At 34.4% G+C, this 18,195-nt stretch overlaps 1 protein-coding gene across 1 annotated transcript in view; it reads right to left on the bottom strand.

The window, feature by feature from the left end:
• LOC130020700 (sulfotransferase 1 family member D1) overlaps positions 1-9,034 on the bottom strand; it is a 33,471-nt gene extending 24,437 nt beyond the window's left edge. The window contains exons 1-2 of the mRNA XM_056111331.1: positions 8,935-9,034; positions 245-342 (exon numbers count right to left, since the gene is read on the bottom strand). The gene's annotated coding sequence lies outside the window, so the exon portion shown is untranslated. The remainder of the gene's footprint in view (positions 1-244; positions 343-8,934) is intronic.
• Between the last annotated feature and the right edge of the window lie 9,161 nt (positions 9,035-18,195).

The raw sequence follows: 18,195 nt of genomic DNA, 5'->3' as shown, positions 1-18,195 counted from the left end.
CTGGTCTCACGTGTCTGGAAACTGCATGATAAAATATTGCTATTTGATTGATATGGTCTTCTCTAACTATAGAATTTGACTATATATCATATATTGAGAGTGAACTAGTCCCATCAGTGTATTTTAATATGACTTGGATAGGATTCAAATTTTGCAACAACTAATTATTCTACATTAGCACAATGACTCCTAATATACTTAAATAAAAGTATTTGTGGAATAACTGTAATCAAATTTAACTTACCTTTAAACTCCTGAGAGCTTTAAACAAAAATATCTTCACTAAGAATCAGAGCCAAAATTTCATTAAGAGGCTAATACTCTTGAGTTGCCTGGAAATCACTGTGTGAGAGACGATGAGTTAGTGAAAGCTCAAGCAGTGCTGAAAGAAAAATGACTTTCCCTTTTTCCTCTTTTGTTTACCTCTCTAAATCTGTCCCTTGAAATATAGATTCCTCTAGAGGATAATTATAAACCCTTACAAAGAAATGAGTATCATTCACGTAGAAAAAAAACCCAACCAATGACTATTATTTATACAGAATAATCCAATAGGAGTAAATTATAAAGCAAAACCATTTACTCTTATGCCTATTAGTAAATAAAAATAATGAAACACTGTTTTGAAACAAGATAGAATGTGCCTTAGACTTCACAAGTAAATATCAAACTGTAAGAAAAAATACACTCTACTTTTAGAAAGTGCTATTTTGTTACTCACCAGATATTTGATCTAACGGGACAGATTTTTAGCTCCTATTAAAATAGATGAACCTTATTTTTCTAGACAGTGGGTGTGCTGTATTTGTGTTATTTTTCGAAGTCTTTCATGGGAGCCTAAAGGTGTTTGAGTTCAGATCCTCAAAAACATAGTAGAATCTCTCTGAGTTCCTTGTCTAATCTTCTGACTATGTTTTACATGTGCTGAATTTATTGGAAATAGCATATTTTATTGGAAATAGTCTTTTTGTTTCATTTTTAATATTATGTAACTCTAAATAAAATTATTATCTGATCACCAAGCTGTGCTCTATATTACAATAGAAAAAAAAAGCTATAGAAAAAAATGAAGAATTTAACAGAACACCCTTTATAAAAATTCCCTTAGAACACATATACAATGTTGATTCAGTTTTTTAAAAATGCATCTTTCGGGGCCGGAGTGATAGCACAGCGGGTAGGGTGTTTGCCTTGCATGCGGCCTGATCCAAATTCAATTCCCAGCATCCCATATGGTCTCCTGAGCACCGCCAGGAGTGATTCCTGAGTGCGTGAACTAGGAGTAACCCCTGTGCATCGCTGGGGTGACCCAGAAAGCAAAAAAAAATCATCTTTCACATTTATAAATTTCAGTATAATGCAAACACTATTTGCCATTTTTTTATGTTTTCACAATTTATCTCTGCAATAGATGATATTGCAGAGATTTCCACTGTGGTTCTTTTTTATGTATTTTCTATATACCTGCAAATGGTTTTTTTTTCATGTTTTTTTTCACATGGTGTATTTTATAAGCAAACTCAGTTTATGTTAATACTGTAAAGCAAACTGTTTAACACAACATGAATCAATAAGATATGGACTATGAGGAAGATCATGTTTCTGATAGACATTAAAATGAGGAAGATTATGTTTCTAGTAGACATTAAAACTTCATATCATTATTTCCACTCTCTACCCAATAATAATATATTTTAAATTAATGTTATCCTTAAAAACTTTAAAGTTCATAGTAAACTTTTTAGTATAAACTATGGAAAACTTATAAATGGGACAATTAGCTTTTAAATACTGGGAAATAAAATACCAAATGGTGAAGGCTCTCAATTTATTGCAGCAGGAAAGATCAATGTTATTTTGTAACTTTGAATAATAACAATTTTTATTTCAGAGCATGGAATAAATTTTCTTATTAGATGGTGTCTGTTTCATTGACTCATTATCATTTTGTCACTGTCACTCAGTTAACTCATTAGTGATTTAATGTGTATGCAGAGGCAATCAACTGTCTGGTACATATAAGAATCACCCAGTGAACTTAAGTATTCCTAACATCATTATCTTACTTATACCATTTATACCACAATTTATACCATAACATTTTCAAAGTTTGTTTAGCTTTTATTTTCATCAGTGAAATGATGAAATCGAATCAGAATAACCTCATTCACTATGAAAGCTATGCATTATACTTCCTTTAGTCTCATGCAAAAATAAATAATGGGTCTCTTTTCATATTTAATCCATGCTTATCATAATCCCTTTTGCGAAAACCATTAACCTTATATGTGCTTAACAACTTTTGCCTTAAAAGTGGAAATAGTTGTACTTAAATTGTTTCTCCATCTCATACAGATATTCAAATGCTATATGTAACAGTATCATAAAGCCATTGATGCACAGTAGGAATTAGATGGCTCTTCTGTTATCATCACCTACTAGGAAGATTCTTGATAGTACAACGTTAATTATATTCATCTCCCTCTGAGATCCCTGGGGTTTACTACAATCAGCAAAACAGTCTCTGATCCCATAGCAATGGGAGGGGTTGGTGAGGTTCCCAACAGTGGTGCCTGAAACATAAACAACTTTGCCTTATAATAAAACTTGCTTATTTATTAGTCTAAATGAAATATGTCAGAAATAGGGTAGAAATGCATATTTATTAAAAATATAAGTGTTTTCTTATCTGTTTTTTGTTAACTTTTGTTCTAATTTCTTTCTTAAGTGATTTTGCTTCACAGCCATCATGGTGCTATATAATTTTTCTGAAAAGTTTTAAGTAGCACATTAAAATTTCCCCCACAGTGACAGTATTTCAAAGAAAAGTTTGATATATAAAGAATTAGAGTAAAATTATTGGCTCACTTCTTTTCTTTAATTGCAGATTAAAGCTCATAAGGTTTTAAATTTGCCACTGAAAACAGCTTGGGTCCAATCCCAAAGAACTCTATTTCGAGATATTTAAAAATTATCAAATAGAATTTATTGAAACAGATGATAAAGAATATTTTAAAGAAATGTATTTTTTCTATAATTATCTAATAAACTATTTTGTCCCCCAAAATGGTTGGTTAGGTTTGTGGTCTCCCAAGCATTGTGTAAGGGTTGTCAGCATCACTCCCAAGAATACTTCACTAGCTTTAGAAATTCCATGTTAGTGCCTGAGGATGCATTGCTGCACAGAAATGCAGAATCACTCTGTCCACTCAATGAATTACATAGAATCACTCAGGTGTGCTGAAAGTAGATAAAGGACCAAAATGATAACCTCTCGGTGTCTATATTGCAAATCATAATGCCTAAAAGTAGAGAAAGATCATGGGGAATAATGTTTACCATAGAGGCAGGGTGAGGGTGGGAAAAGGGGGTCTACCCGGGATATTGGTGGTGGGGAATGTGCACTGGTAGAGGGATGGGTGTTTGATCATTGTGTGACTATAACCCAACATGAAAGCTTGTCACTATCTCACGGTGATTCAATAAAATTTAAAAAAAAAAGAATCACTCAGAGGAACTCCTGGGCCACACTCAGTGGTGGTTGGGAGGTCACATGATGCTGGGGATTAAATTTACATATGCTCTAACTCAAGTCTCATCTCCCAGGATCATGCAAACATTTTTATATCTATGTTATCTTGCTGGTCTAAAGAATGTAAACATCACAATATATATATTTTGGTTTTACTCATGATTTCCTTGTTCAGTAAATTCATTGCAAGTCATATATATTGGCATTATAAGCATAAATGTGTACATTTATATATATATATATATTTATGCCTAGTAACTTAATATCAGTGTTTAAAATCTTTAAGTATTTAAAAATCAGTGTCACGTAAATTAACATTATGTAAGAATTTATGTCTTAACGTTTATTTATAAATTTCTCTCAAAACTATTCTCTCAAAACTATTGTTGTATTTTTCAAAACTTTAGGCACTGTGCTTTAGAATCCTGTTACTATGAATGTTTCAGGAATGCAGATTGCTAAATCACATCACCACCACACTTCAATCTGTCAAAATTATCAATGTGCACAGTATGTAAACTTCCTTTTTCTACATTAAAACCATGCTATTTATACCTATTTTATGAGGTATTAGTGTAACATTTCTCATCTGTATTTGTTTCTCAACTTATATTAAAAATAATTTCATATAAATATATACAAATATACTGCTTTGATCTATTTAAGACTTATTTAATGAGGAGTTAGTATAACATTTCTCATCTGTATGTTTCTCAGCTTATTTTAGAAATAGTTTAATATAAACATATATATAGTACTTTGAGCTGTTTAAAACCTATTTTATGAGGTATTAGTATAAGATTTCTCCACTGTATCTGTTTATCAACTTATTTTTAAAATAATTTCATAAATCATATACATATATATTGCTTTGATTTTAAACCAATGTAAGTACTTTTATTGATAATTTGATTATTCTTTTTGGGGGATAGGCTTTGGATCACATCTGGCAGTGCTGGGTGGCTTCTCTAGGTTTTGAATTCAGGCATCATTTCCGGTGGTTCTCAGGGGACCAGGCAGTGCAAGGTATTCAAACCAGTCATCATAATACAAAGTATGCTCTCAGCCTATTGCATTTATTTATTTATTTATTTATTTATTGAATCACCGTAACATATAACATTACAAAACTGTTCATGATTGGATTTCAATCATACAATGTTCCAACACCTATCGTTCCTTCCACCAGTGTAATTTCTCAGCACCAATGTCCCCAGTTTTTCTCCTACCCCTTTAAACCATCCCCTACCCCTACCTGCCTCTAAGACAGGCATCTCTCTCTCTTTCTTTTTCTCATATCTTTATGGTTGGCAATACAGATGCTGTAATGTTATCATGTATATCCCTTTACCTACTTTCAACATTCAGTTCTTGTCCAGAGCGATCATTTCCAACTAAATGTCATAAAGAACCCTTTTATATCTTAACTATCCTCCACCCCCCCCACACACTCTTGTGGTAATTTCTAATTACCTCCTGGCCTGTTTTCCTTGACCTTGGATATTAGTTTCCTGCTCTCTCTCTCTCTCTCTCTCTCTCTCTCTCTCTAGCTTTCTCTCTCTCTCCCTCTCTCTCTCTCTCTCTCTCTCTCTCTATATATATATATATATATATATATATTTGTGAGATGTACCATAATTTCTCTATCCAATCTTCTATTCTCGGGCACTTGGGTTGTTTTCAGATTCTGCCTATTGTAAATGGTGCTGCAATAAACTTAGAAGTACAGATGGTGTTTCTGCTGTGTGTTTCAACCCCCAGGATATATTACCAGATGTGGTATTGCTGTGTTAACTGGTAGCTCAACTTCTAGTTTTTTGAGGCATGTCCATATTGTTTTCCAAAAAGGCTGGACCAGTCAACATTCCTACCAGCAATGAATGAGTGTCCCTTTATTCCCACATCCACTCTAGCACTGGTTGCCCTTGTTATCTATCCCACCTCATTGTCTTTTAAAATATTTCCTTCTTCATCTCCACCAATAGTTTCTATGATACAAGTTTTTTTAATATGATATAAAATTTAGTGTCTTTGGTAAATAATGGCAGTTATATGGCTAAAGTATAATGAATTCTTGCTACTTTGAGTAGACTAGTTTCAGAATTAGTTACAACCATATATACAGGGGAAAATTTATCTATGATGGACTGAATCTAAAGAATATTATTTGGGCAATGATGCCAGTTCCTTTATCATCAGATCTTTTCATAATAAATTCTTTTCTAGAAAGCATTTTTATCCTAACTCTTCTTTTTCTATAAAACCAGTTCAAACTGTGCTGATACAAAAGGGGGTAAGATATGTATATTATGAAGCTTAATAAAGTCTTCATAGAGGTAGATAATTTGCTGCTTGCTTTAATCCCATTTGTGATTTTTTCCCCTTAATTTTTAAATTAAATCTTTATCATTTTAATGAGACACTGTGATTTTCAAAGTTGAAACACTTGAGTGTTAGGCATCCTCTACTCCAGCAACACTCCTACCATCTGTATCAACTTCCCTCTACTGGTGTCCCCAAGATCCCACCCCCCCACACCTGCGCTTCCAACTCCAGGTGGACTCCTTAGCAGGCACATTTTAAAGTTTGATTGTTTTGCTTTGGATCTCCTGCTTTCAGTGCTATTGAATATTCAATTTGGTTACATAGTTGTACCATCCCTGGGTCGCTGGAGGTTGGGGAAGCAGACAGGGCAGGGTGGGGTGGGGCTATGAAAACAGGATGAGAACTCTATTCGGGTCTCCAAAGAAGAATCGAAAGAGCTTTGGATCACACTTCACTCAAGTGATAGAATTTGGAGTTCCAACCACCATTGACGATTGAGAATCAGAGATGCTGTCTCATTTGCCAAGGCGTCGAAAATCAGATGGGCTGGACACGTAATGAGATTTGGAGACAACCAATGGACTAGAGCCATTACTGATTGGATTCCACGGGACGTCAAAAGATTGCGTGGCCACCCACTTATGAGATGGTCAGACTTCTTCGTCAAGACCCTGAATGATCAGTTTGAGGCTGTTTGTGTTCCTAGAATGAGCAGATGCCTATGGGCTACACTAGCACGTGATAGGGACAAATGGAGACATTAATGGTGCCCGCTCAGCAAATCAATGAGTAATGGGATGTCAAGTGATCAAGAGATCAAGTTATACACCCAGGTCCTTGATTCCCATTTCCTATTACTTCCTGTCTGCTTCTTACAATCATCTTAGATTTCATTCCCTCTCTACTTTCATCAATACATTCTTTCATCCAGTTATTCTATATGCCACAGATAAGTAAAGGTCATCCTGTATTTTTTCTTCTTCTGGCTACTTAACATAATATGTTTCAGTTCTATCCAAATTGCAGAAAATTGCATGATTTTATCCTTTTTGCAGCTGCATAGTACTCCATTGTGCATATATACCATTGTGCATATATACAAGATCTTCATAATCCACTCATCTGTCATTAGACATCTAGGTTGATTCTATATCTTAGCTCATGTACTCAGTGCTGTAATAGGTCATATGTCAGCTCAAGTCAGACTTTATTCAGAGATCTCCATACTGTTTTTCATAAGGATTGAACCAGCATTCCCACCAGTAGTGGATGAGGTCTCCATTTGGGATTTTTTAAGAGTTTATAGTCTTGGACTCTGCCTAGGGATAAGTCCTTGAGCCTTTCTGAAGTTTTATAAAAACGTTTGAAAGCAATTGTATCAGTATTTGAAATCAGTTTTAAATTCTATAAACCTTTGAATGTATTCTTCAAATTTATAAAGGCTTTTGAAAGTTACTTCCTCTCAACTTTTGAAATCAGTTTCACACTCTTTCAGGGTTATTTCTATCAAAGTTAGGAATACAACAGGAAGTTTCTTTCAGAGGGAATGACTACAGACACACATTTTCTAACATTTTGAGAACTACAAAGGATCCCATTGTTGTTGAAAATGCTCTTAAAATACTAAATCATCATGAAATAGAAAAGAAGTCATGTGATGCCCAATGAACATTATTTTTAATCACTTCAAAATCTCTTTTAGTGTATCTGAAAAACTGGATATTATATGATAAGACTATATTACCCCATCTTGTGTGGAATATAATGAATAAAGAGTAGTAATTTTAAACATCATAGTTTCATATATGTTAGCAGCTAAAGATATATATAAACAAAACATTAAAAAACAATTTTTTATTATTTAAGAACACTGACATATAAATTTTAAATACTTATTTATTTTCCATGTCTCAGGAAATATCAAGATCCTTTTAAATAATAATGTAGGTTACTCACTCATTTTCTTTGACTGATATTAGACTAAAAGATTAATCTGATTTTCCAGAGATATTTGAATTTCAAACACAATGGATTTTAATTATAAATTACAAATTAAAAATCAAGGTTTTTGAAAAATCAAATATTTTCACTTGTTATCAAAATATATTAAATACTTTACTAATACAGTAACCAATAGATCATGTAACTTTGTTTATAGAGACTTTTTAATTGTACTAATATAACACTCTTAAAATACTGCTCTGTTTTTGACCAGAGTGACAGTATATCAGGTAGGACACTTGCCTGGTCCATTGGGGATTCTATCCTCGTTATCCAATATAACCCCTGGAAGCACAACCAGAAATAATTCCTGAGTGCAAGAGTAACCTCTGAGTATCACCAAGTGTGGGACCCCGAAACAAAAACAAACAATATATTGCTCTGATATTAACAAATCCAAGGTAAAATGTGAATGTGTATAAAAAAGATTATAAGGAAATGAGTTGCGTAAGTCACAATATAAAGATACATAGGAAAAAATTTCAAATAACATTTACAATCCTTCAAGAAATTTATTAGAAATTAGAAACTTTTTAGGTCTCTGTTTTAATATTGAAGAATATTACAGATAAATTATTGTGGAAAATGTGCCTGCCATACAGTGTAAATAGTTTTGAAAAAAGGGAATAAAGCAGCCATCAGTAGAAAATGCATCTCTAACATGCATATAATGTATTTTCATTGTGAATTTCAGAAGGAGTTTTCACCAAGAAGTTTTTTGAAATTATATCTTTAACTACATCTAGTTTTCATATTTTCATACAGATTTTAAGACATTTTATTGTTACAATATTTCTTTCAGTGAAAAAGAAATACTGAAAGTGGAAGTTTGATAGCCTTTACATTATATTTAGCTTTATAAACTGAAAATCAGTACAGGAAATTATTTTAGTACAAATATAAATATCAAATGTAATCTGTGACGCCATCATAGAAAACCTGGACCTAATAATTCCTAATTAGTACTCTTTTTCTGATAAAACACCTATATTAAAAATTTCTCATTCCTAATTTTTTAATATTGTAAGGTAGCTTTATGAAAAATACAGCATTTTAAGAGCTGATAAATCACTTACCAGGTGCTTGTTTTGAAGAACTGAAGGGTCCAGATTTTGTTTCTAGAGCACTTGGTCAATGTAAGTTTTACTTTTATGTTCAATCGACCGAAATAATCCTTCCTGAGTATTAAGAAAGCCAAGCTTGCCTTTATAAAGCTGTGAAAGGTTGATGATTAATCTGTACAAAGTTTGCTGTTTAAAGATTTAGAAGGCTCAATGAAGAGTGTTTTGTTTTTGCTTGGAAAAATGAAACAAAGAACCCACTGAAATCTCCTGAACTGTTTACCAGATAACTATAAATAGTATTGGTAAAAAGAAAGCAGAGATTTCTTGCTTTTGCAAAATAGAAATTGACTTTTGCTTCTGGTTGCAGGTAGAATACTCATGCATAACATGATGGTGGTTTTATGGATCCTATGTTTCTATTGAAACCCTCAGTTAAAAGTGACATTATTTCTCGAGATCTGCATGGGCAAGTCTGACAGGTAAGAACGAATACCCGTGTAGGAGCAAAGGGAAGACAAGCAGAGCCAAGAAGCTCTGGAGTGTATTATACTACTTAAAACTATGACTATACCATTCAGAGACAGGCCTGTACAAACTCCGTTGAACCACCTGGTAATAGTGGAAACATGGTCAAAACATGTTTTCAAAACAAACACAACAAATTCAAAACTGACTGGAAGCTTGTTTTTTTCCATAAGATCAAAATATTTTCTGTGCAAACTTTGTTTTTGTCTGTTTTTTTTTGTCATGCATCAATAAAGACAAACATTAAAACCTCTAAATTTATCTGCCAGTTAAATAATGGAACTTGAAGCTTCCTATTCAACAAAAATGAGTATGTCATTATTTTATATTGTCATACTCTCCTCTATGAATATCACAAGCTTGACACCAGTGGGAATTTTTTATTAAGATTTTCTTTACTCTGCAAGAAAAAATGAAGAAGCACTGTGGATTTCAAGCTGCTACAGAATTGCAGGAAGGTGAAATATCTGAAAGCTATTAGATAATTTTGCCTGCTAGACTGGAAAAGAATGAAAGTCTTCCTAGTGTGCCTTCCTAAGTGTTTGGAATCTTAAAGTACTGTAAGCTCTCTGCATGTCCCCAATTCTTTTACTTGCAAAAGAGTAAAAACTTATGTCCCAGAAAAAATTTCAACGTAGGCATTCCTGATTTAGGCTCATTACATAGACCTGTGGAGGATGTCATAATAAAAACATGGAAATTAGGAAGTAAATGTCATCGAGTTAATTTGAATGAAGCATGTAGTCTATTTAATATGGCCTTCTGGGAAAGATCCAGGAAAATAATCGTTAACTTGACTCTCTTCTCTCCCTCAGATCTCCTGCCAAATATAAACCAGCAGACCCAGCATTTTGCTAATATAATCCATACACTTCAACCTCCCAGGGCAAAGGACAATATAAAAAAAAAGTAGAAAGTGAATCTGAAGAAGTAAAGTTAGCATATTTAGTACATGACTCTTTCTATAGAAATACATTCTATAAATGTGAATTTTCTATGAATAAATTCAACAATTACACATAATTTATATGTATGCATTCATGTGCATATATGTAAGATTATATATCTACATATTCGATATGCCAGACACAGTAACAACAAAGTCTCCAATGGAGACGTTACTGGGCCTGCTCGAGCAAATCGACGATCAACGGGAGGGCCTTTACTTACTTACTTACTTACTATCTACAAGCCCATGTAGACTTAAATCTGTGTGACAATATACAGAACATATAAATACAGATTAAGACTGAAATTAATGAAAACAAGTGTTTATCTAAAGATGAGGCTACCTGGTGTAAAGACTATATACTTTTGAGGGAAGGTATAATATCTATGAATTTATCCAACTCCATCCTGGTTCGGAGGATACTTAACTTGAAGACAAACATCTCAAAGCATGTTTCTAATTTCTCATTGTCATACATGCTATACACAATGAGTTACAGGCTGACTTCATGTTCTCACTATGATCCAAGTTTTTAAATTATTTGAATAATTTTGATCAATTCTTGGAAATATCAGAGACTTTAATGTGGACCATATATGATGAATTCAGCATTTGAATAAAAAGAAAATAAATAAGTGACTCCATTTAAGCCATGATAGGTAGTGTAGAGTTTATCTATGATATACCTAAAATCTTGAGAGTTCCATCTGATATCAAATAGATACTAATAGATCTGACTTTACAGAAAGGCTACTAAAAAGTTCAAAGAAGACTGCAGGGATATATAATAGTTTTATTAGCAAATGGTCGTTATATTCCAATTTATCTGTGGAAAGATTATATGCTCTAGTACAATGACTTTGTACTTGGTCATAATATCTATGCCTAATCAATTCTGAGTATAAGTGAGAAAAGACCAAAAATACTAGAAAGATAAACATACTTTGTTAAGGGGCTGTTTTTCAGCTTGAGTTTCAGACTGAAAAACCCATATATCAAAATCCCATATAGTCAATCTCTCTAAAACCTTTAGTGTATGTCAATCTAACTATATGACCGTGAAGTAACCAGTTTTTGTTGCATTTAATGAGAGGTGTGATATTGTTTCTTTGGAAAACTTACTAGTAGTAGTAGAAAGGCCAGAGAGTGTGGTCTTTCTCAGACCACACTCCCTGGCCCTATACTTGTTGAGTAGGCAATATTTTCCATTTTTTCCTATAACTAGTTTTATTAAAAATAGGTGCATTAAACCTGTACTTGTCTAAAAAATGTAGATAAAGATTCAGAGACTTGTATAAAGGTCTTGGGTAATTTAAATATATTTAAAATTATGGGAAATTGTTTCATAAGTTTTCATAAATACAAAAAGTACCATTTTCACTGGTAAATGCTTGAGGATTTTCTTTTGTTTTCAAAAATCTTTCTAATAATAGAAATGTACATTTGTAACTTATTGGATATGTTGGCTATTAACCCTAAGTGCTTTAGGCTTCATTAATGAATTCTTCCCTTTACTCCCCCCGCCTCCAGAGAAATTTACAGTGCTCTTGTGAGCATCTCTAATCTCCTGAGTTTAACTTTAACCTTTCATTTCTGCTTTATCTATTATTGTTACATACTCCAAGTCAGTCTTGGTTACTTAGAAGTTAAAACTTCTGGTGATTCTAGAAATTATATTTGAAGTGAGTTACTTGCTTTTCTAATTCCCCTATAACTTTTCATATTTTACTATAGAGCAATGTTTTTTTTTTTGCTTAAACACAGAGAGACCAATAATGCGGTGCCCCTAATATTTGGGAGTTGATTAATTCAGAAATATATCTACTCCTGGATATCCATCATAATTACTTGACTACAGCTTCCGTTGCCATACTTCCTAACACACCAAAAAAGGGTGTCCCACAGTGGGACTTGGATGAACGTGGGGTGAGTGGCAAAGTTATCCCATCACTGAAATGTGACAGTCTAGAAAGCATAAAAGCACTATCACCATACAAGTCATTATGACTTAAGAGACAGGACCCTACCGGGAAGGACAATCTGAACCGACCTGAGGATTTTTCAGTAAAATCTTTGCTTGGCCTGGATCCCATAGAACTAAGTTTTGGATCTATATCTCTTACTGTGTTTATCCAAATAACTGCAAGTGTTAATAATAAGAAAACTTAATTGTTTAGTATGTGCAATTAGAGGGAAAGAAAAAAAAATAGTATAGATGTCTCTGGGAGACAGTGTTTCTGTAAACTCCCCCACCCCCAGAGAATTCCCTCCATTGAAATATTTTACCTGAGTAAATTATAAATCAAACCTACGTGCAGCCCTTTGCCTCAAACTCCCTCAGATGTTCTATAAGTATGCTAACAGCTCTGCATTAAATGGGCCATTTTGACTGTCTCTTGTCCTTTGCTAGGGTGTCTGGGGTGGAAGCTTTCAGCTGCTGAACACATGGGCCAGGCACACACCACTGAACTCACATAACTGAGTAGATATCAATTCATTTCTTAAAAACTTGAGTAATTACTCTATATAACTATGTTCTGTGCCCTTCTGGTTGTTCTTTGCACTTATTGATTGATATATAAGCTTCATGATGCCATTGAATTTAATTTTCTTTGGGTTAGCAATAGATAAAATAAATTTTATCTGTAGTTGCTTGATTAAACTGGAATCTGGTATTTTACATCGCCTTAATGTGATCATTTATTTACTTGTAATTGTTAAATTCCAGGGCCCAGAGAAATAGTGCAGGAATTTAGACTTGCCTTAGACACACCTAATGCATATTGTCCCTGGCACTTCATATGATCCCCTGAGCACCACCAGAAGTGGTTTTAGCATGAACCAGGAATAAACCCTGTGCACAGTCAGTTGTGGGTCAACTGCCCCACCAACCAAAAGTGAATTAAAGGTCTAAGGAGTTGCTTTGCATAAGTGTCCTCAAGAGGTCTCCACTTGATTCAGGCTGCTGGCAAGAGTTTCACTCCATTTTAAGCTAGTTTCTTTGGACGACCTATTCTTCAAGTTAATGAATATACTTCAACATGGGAAGGTTTTAATTTTTTTTGCATTGTTTTCCCCCAGGTTTTAGGGCCACCTGGGGGTGTTTAGTTAACTACTCCTTATTCTGTATTCACAAGATAATCCTAGAAGGGGCACAGGACATCATGCAGTTTGTCCAATTATAATTACTACTTGGACATGATCTTGTCATTTAACCTCATCATTTTGTACTCTGTTTTCCTGGAAGAGTTTGACATCTCAAAGTTGTCTTGAGGTCTTCTGATCTACAGTAGAGACAGTACCTGCTACCAACAGGATATTTTCTTTTTGTAGTCCTGAAGGTGAACATATTACCATGAAACACTAAAAAACATACTAAAAGCATCAAGAAGAGAGGAAAGTAAATGTTCCACGTTACTCACAATAAGGTGCCATCTATGTTTTATTGTCACTAATAGGTGAAAAAGGAGAGTTAAAATTTGGACAACATACACTGTAAACAATATACATCTGTTTGTCTCATTGAGGCTCATGCTGAAAACTCTAAGTTCCTATAATTTCTAAGCATCCATTTTTTTCTAAGTTCACTGTAGCATTATTCTTTGTTTTATACCCAGTCTGAAGGAACTGCTTCTGAGTCTTTTACATAGACTCCCTGAATGAGAAAGTATTAGAAAGATTTTGCAAATAAAATTTATAGAACACCTTATAATGCAAGGGCTGGAGCGATAGCACAGCGGGTTGGGCGTTCGCCTTACACGCGGCCAACATGGCCGACCCGAGTTCGATTCCTGCGCCCCTCTCGGAGAGCCCGGCAAGCTACCGAGAGTATTCGATATGCCAGACACAGTAACAACAAAGTCTCCAATGGAGACGTTACTGGGCCTGCTCGAGCAAATCGACGATCAACGGGAGGGCCTTTACCTTTACCTTACCTTATAATGCACTTGGGGATGCAGTCTATTGAGTTGTAATGTATAATTCCTGACATACACATGATAACCAGAACATGTTAGAGTAAAGCAGACATGAAATACAGCCCATATTTAATTAACTAAGCAGACTCAACCATTTAGTCTGAAAAAAATCTGGTTAGTCTTTTTTCTTCCTTTTCAGTCCAGTCCTCCTTTTCCAGTGCAAACACACATGAAAGGGAGACTTCCTAGGCACTTTTAACTCCCCATTCCTTCTTTTTGCTTCAGGCTGTGTCCAGTTAAATCATTAGCAAGCACAGGACAAGACGTCTCATGACTGGAGTTTTCTCTGGAATGGGAACAGTGAGAAATCCTCCAAAGCTGTTTATGGGATTTCTAACAATGCTTATTGTTCTCTTTAACAAATACTTTTTATTTACTAATTTTTACACTAGAAACACATAATTATCATTTTTCTTTATATGTTAAATAAGAAAATTTTATTATAAACTTGGCTCTATTTCTGCATTCTCCATTAAGATCCGCTGACTTATTGTGTACTTTGAGCAAACAACATTCATTTTATTTTATTTATTTATTTATTTATTTATTTGCTTTTTTTGGGTCAAAACCAGTGGTGCACAGGAGTTACTCCTGGTTCATGCACTCAGGAATTACTCCTGGCGGTGCTCAGGGGACCATGCTGGGGTTCTAACCCGTATCTGCCAAGTGCAAGGCCAATGCCCTACCTTCTGTGCTATCGCTTCAGCCCCACAACATTCATTTTAATATAGTGGACTTTTAGTGTGTTTTGCTATCTGGGGCAGAAAAACTTTTAGTATATATCTATATATCTATTAATTAATCATCAATTATCCTTTGAATTATTGAATTATTGGATCATAGTGAGATGCAAAATTACAAAGTTGTTCATGATTGGATTGGAACATTATATGACTGAAAACCAAGCACTTACTATTTTTCAAAAATTAAACTTGTTTTTAAAACTGATGACACACCTTTAAAATAATGCAGAAAATTTTTACTGAGATATATCATATGGTTTTAAGATGCTGTCTGAAATAATCCATTATTCACTTTCCTTAAGTAGTTCTAGACATTTAAGTTAACAAAAATCTCAAATGCCATATATGTCTATATATTTTACATTTTACTTCCTTTTTTGCCTCCAAATCAAGTTCATATGACCTGGAAAGATTTTGTGCAAGTAGTTTCATTTTATTTTCACGCTAGTAAAAAATCTTTCAACACCACATCACCCTTGCTTTTTATTTTTTGTTTTTTATCTTCACCCTTGCTTTTTAGATACCACAAGTTAATTCTAATAAAAACTAGTAGGATAAAATTTTTTTATACAATTTTATGTTTCTAGGGATCTACATATTTTAAACTAAAAAACTAAACCATTACTTTTTTTTTTAACCCATTTTTAATCATCCTGGAAAGGTTTTTTGCTTATTACCTTGGAATTAAAATTCCTTACTTTTTCACAAGGTGGTGCTATAAATACAACTTCCCTTTATCGACTGATCTGTGAAAGATCTTTGGAGCATGTTGGAGTGTTTGGAAATTTGTTTTTCATAATTTTAATTGATTTATCATTGATGTATGATACAAAAATTTGAGATTTGGTTCACATATCTCTACTTACATACTACAACTCTGACTGCAAACGTTTCAGTGTCATGCTATTACCAAAACTAGCCCCTGGCATATTCTACCATGTCAGCTCCTCTTTCCCTTGGGTAACCACCATAATTTATTTACATTCTCTTGTAAAATATTTATTTTGGGAAATATGGAGCGATAGCACAGCGGTAGGGCATTTGCCTTGCATGCAGCCAACATGGCCGACCCGAGTTCGATTCCTCCACCCCTCTCAGAGAGCCCGGCAAGCTACCGAGAGTATCTCGCCTGCACGGAAGAGCCTGGCAAGCACCCGTGACGTATTCGATATGCCAAACACAGTAACAACAAAGTCTCCAATGGAGATGTTACTGGGCCCGCTTGAGCAAATTGACGAACAACGGGAGGGTGTTTACTTTACCTTTACTTTCTAGTTTTATCTTTTCTATAATTTTCAATTGACATAATCAAACATTTTTACAAGAAATGATCAACTTCATGAAATATGGTAATAATATGATGTTCTGTGAGATTTACTCACCTTTCACAAGTAAGTCTCTGGAATGTGTTCTGAGTTCCAAATTCATGTGACTAGGGTGGTGAGTGTCCTTATTGGTAACTGCACGTTATGTACCTTTTCTTCTGACAAAAAATGACACTTAAGACTAAAACACATTAACATTTCCATCTTTACTGATTCATATATTAGGAAAAAATTTAATGTGCCAAAGTGAAGAGAGAATAGGATGAACAGTTTTATAATTTTCTGTTTTATTTTTAACAAGTGAAACAGGTTGCAACTGGCCTACTTGTAACCATTGTGATGTCAAGACAGGCAGTTCTTGTCCACAGCCACACTCAGCTTGAGTTACCACCCAAAAGGACTTCATATGAATATGCTTGAACGATGTAAGTCACAAATTCAAGCACCATTTATGCTCTGTCATGGAAGCAAAATGTGTTAGAGTACGTATGCTAAAGTAATAGATCTTCCTTTGGGAGTACTGACATGACAAAACTTGGTAGTACTTACCACTGGGAGGACTGTTTCAGGCGGGAATAATCATGATTTGGGAATTTTAGAAGATGCTCTCTATAAAGTTACAGAATTCCTTGCTCCCTTTATCCTTGCCTCATAGAATGGGGTGAAGAGACCAGATTAAGGTCTAAATCTATCTGTATGAGAAGGCATCTATTTGTTATAAATGGAGCAAAACTAACAGAATTGGATTTTGAAGAATGAAAATTGAGGAACAAAATAACCAGTACTGTAGCACTATATAAGCACATGTGGTAATGAATGGAGTTAATAGGGCTAAGAAATGGAAGGTTTTCATTTTGTGGCTTCTTCTAGCTCTTTCTATGCATACTTCTTTTTTTTTCTTATTTGGATTACAGAGGTTGACCAAAATTTTACTTCATGGTTTTATGGAGGTTGACCAGCATTTTATGTTATGGTTTTAACAGGGATTTAGCTCTTCCTTTGTATTCAACAAAACTCAACTGTCTTAGAGTTTAACTGTATATTTAGGTGTCTTAAAAGAGCCCATAGCATAGGGTTTGTGTACTGTTTTGCTACAGAAAATGCAGAAAGAGTCATTAGCACCCTTTCTTAGCAATAACACTGTTCTTTTGCTTAGAACTATGGGGCAAAAATATTTACTCTTAATACCTAGAAAATCCTCGCTCCCATCCCACTATGGATGAAAAAAGTACTTCATTTTAAAAAAATTAAATAAATCTGTCACTGTCACTGTCACTGTCCTCCCATTGTTCATCGATTTGCTCGAGCGGGCCCAGTAACATCTCCATCGGAGACTTTGTTGTTACTGTGTTTGGCATATCGAATACATCACGAGGAGCTTGCCAGGCTCTGCCGTGCGGGCGAGATACTCTCGGTAGCTTGCCGGGCTCTCCGAGAGGGGCGGAGGAATCGAACTCGGGTCGGCCATGTTGGCTGCGTGCAAGGCAAATGCCCTACCGCTGTGCTATCACTCCAGCCCAATAAAGGGAAATAAATTTTCAGATACAAGAAAAAATGTAACATGTACAATAATTATAGAAATCATTGTAATATTCCGTGGTAGTTACAAAAACAACAGGAAAACTGTTAAAGGTCCTCTTATTGAGAAGTGTCTTTATCATCTCTACTTGAGTATGGGGAAGGGAAAACAGTACATTGGAAATGATGTTATTAGTTTCTGATAAGAGTTCATAAAATGCCATATAATTAGCCTT

Source organism: Sorex fumeus, unplaced genomic scaffold, assembly GCF_029834395.1.
Source record: "Sorex fumeus unplaced genomic scaffold, SorFum_2.1 ptg000013l, whole genome shotgun sequence".
In the NCBI taxonomy this organism is placed as follows: Eukaryota; Metazoa; Chordata; class Mammalia; order Eulipotyphla; family Soricidae; genus Sorex; species Sorex fumeus.
The sequence above is the reverse complement of the archived record's forward strand: the minus strand, read 5'-3'. Positions and strand labels throughout refer to the sequence as shown.